The following is a 2,426-nucleotide window of genomic DNA, read 5'->3' as shown; positions in this document are numbered from 1 at the left end:
TTTCATTTTTAAGTGGTAGAGGCCCACATAGCAAGCACAAGGCCCTGAGTTCAAACCCCAGTACTGCCAAAGAAAAAAAGAAAAGAAGAAGAAAATGTTACTTCTGAATCTATACTGAAAAGAATTAACAGCAGATTCTCAAAGAGGTATTTATACATCCATGTGCATAGCAGCATTATTCACAATAGCAAATGTCGCAATCAATTTATAAGTCAACTGACAGATTAATGTATAAACATAAAGTGGTGGGATATATATACAAAATATTATTCAGCCTTAAAAGAAAGGAAATTCTAATGTATCACAGTAGTAATAGACCTTTAGGATATAAGGAAATAAACTAATCACAAAGTTACAAATACTGCTTGATTCTGATTATATAAGTTACTTAGGGTAGTCAAAATCATATTGCAGAAAGTGGAAAGCAGGTTAGCAGTGTCTGGGTAAAGACAAGTTCTGGGAGTTATCATTTAATACATGCAGTTTAAGTTTGCAAGATGAAAGATTCTGGAAATGGATGGTGCCAAGGGTTTCACAACAATATGAATGTATGTAATCCCACTGAAGTACATCCTTAAAAATGATTAAGGTAATAAATTTTATGTTAATAAAAATTGGAAAAAGAAAGAGAAAAAAGATCTGATAAAACAAACTCCACTTGATAGACTTTTCTGGTAAAAAATAAAGTTCATCAAATTATTTAGCTAAAATAACACTCTTAACCTGTAATCTGTACATTTGAGTCCCCAGTATACTTTACCTAACAAGACTAAAAGGAAAGAGTAGGCAGTGTTTCCTTTAAAACGTTTTTGGAAAGAAAAATGCAAAGGACTGCATGGCCTTTTCTTTATGACATGACAGCAGTAAGTTTTTTAATGAACAGGGAGAGAAATGGAATAGTGCAGAAGAGGGATAAAAGTGAGGTAGAAAGAGAGATTGATAGAAGGGAGGGGATTTTCATATACACATGCTCATATTTGAAGTGATAAGACTCTCTGTGGAATTTCTCATAACTGATCATTTCTAGCTCTATTTCAATGTCACCTCTTAGGGTAAAGTTATCCAGAATCAGACCGATATTGTAAGAAATTTTGAAGAAATCATAACAATTATCCCAGCAATATACTTGAAGGTTTGAAGATGTTGCCATGGAGTTATTGAAAAGAAAAAGTTGTCTTTGTCCTCAAAGTCTCTTTCTTTGCAGACATATATAAAGCAGAGGCAATGGCAGAAGAATATGTGTGTTTCCTCAACACATTTGTCTTATTGAGCTTTTCAGAGTATCTATGGCTGGAGAGTCCCCTATTTGGAGTGGTCCTGGTCTCCCACATCGTCACCTTGATGGAGAGCAACTCCACCATCCTTCTCACCATGGTGGATCCCAGACTCCAGACCCCCATGTACTTCTTCCTGGACAATCTCTCTGTGTTGGAGCTCTGTGTCACCTGCAACATTGTACCACAGCTGCTGACCAGCCTCTGGAGCCCAGAGAAGACAATTGCTTCCTGGGGCTGCATCACATATGTCTTTGTTTTTAGCTGGACCAGCTATACCGAATGTACGCTTTGGGCAATGATGGCCTTGATTGCTATGTGGTAACCCGCTGGACCCTCAGGTATACTCTCATCCTGCAACTCTGGGTGTATGTGCAGTTGGCAGCTGCATCGTGGTCCAGTGGCCTGGCCAATTCTCTGCTCCAAGTTGCACGCCCCCTCCAGCTTTTTTTCTGTGGGAAGCACACCCTTGATCACTTCTTCTGTGAGATGCCTGCACTGATCAAGTTGACCTGGGTGACACTACTGCTAATGACCTGTCCTTAGAATTGGTAGCCATCCCTTTTGAAATGGTGGCTTCCCTGATTGTGCTTATGTCCTATACCCTCATTGTAAAGGCTGTACTAAAGTTACATTTAGCCAAGGAAAGGCACAAGGCACTCAGCACCTGCATCTACTGCTTGATGGTTGTCATCATGTACTTTGGGCCAAGCACCTATGTATACCTCCAGTCTCTGGCCAAAAGTTCCCAAGCCAAGTTCATGTCCTTTTTCCACTGTTCAATCCACTTATCTACACCCTAAGGAACAAGGGTGTGAAGGCAACATGGAAGGGGATCCTACAAATCCAGGGTGGAAAGAAGTCTTCCTAAAGTCACACTATCTCTGCTTGTCTTTATTAATATGTACAATTCATATGTTAAATAGAAATAAAGTTAAATGAACAAAAAGTAAGATAAAAATCAACATTAGGCTCTAATTATCTAAGATATATCTAACATAGAGCAGTGATTGAATAGATTTGAACTAAAAGTTAAGTAAAAAAGGGATTCCTTTTATGGTTTGGTGACAAATGCCCCCCAAAAGCCTCATGTGTTGAAGGTTTTGTTCCCATATGGTGGCAATGTTGAAAGATGATTGAATCTTCAATCTA

At 38.6% G+C, this 2,426-nt stretch overlaps 1 pseudogene; it reads left to right on the top strand.

Moving 5' to 3' along the window:
• Positions 1-1,224: 1,224 nt before the first annotated feature.
• LOC109701675 (olfactory receptor 2C1-like) lies at positions 1,225-2,145 on the top strand (annotated as a pseudogene).
• The last annotated feature ends 281 nt before the right edge of the window (positions 2,146-2,426 follow it).

The sequence above is a fragment of the Castor canadensis genome, chromosome 15 (assembly GCF_047511655.1).
Source record: "Castor canadensis chromosome 15, mCasCan1.hap1v2, whole genome shotgun sequence".
NCBI lineage: Eukaryota > Metazoa > Chordata > Mammalia > Rodentia > Castoridae > Castor > Castor canadensis.
Note: the sequence above shows the minus strand (reverse complement) of the source record. Positions and strands in the feature narration are given on the sequence as shown.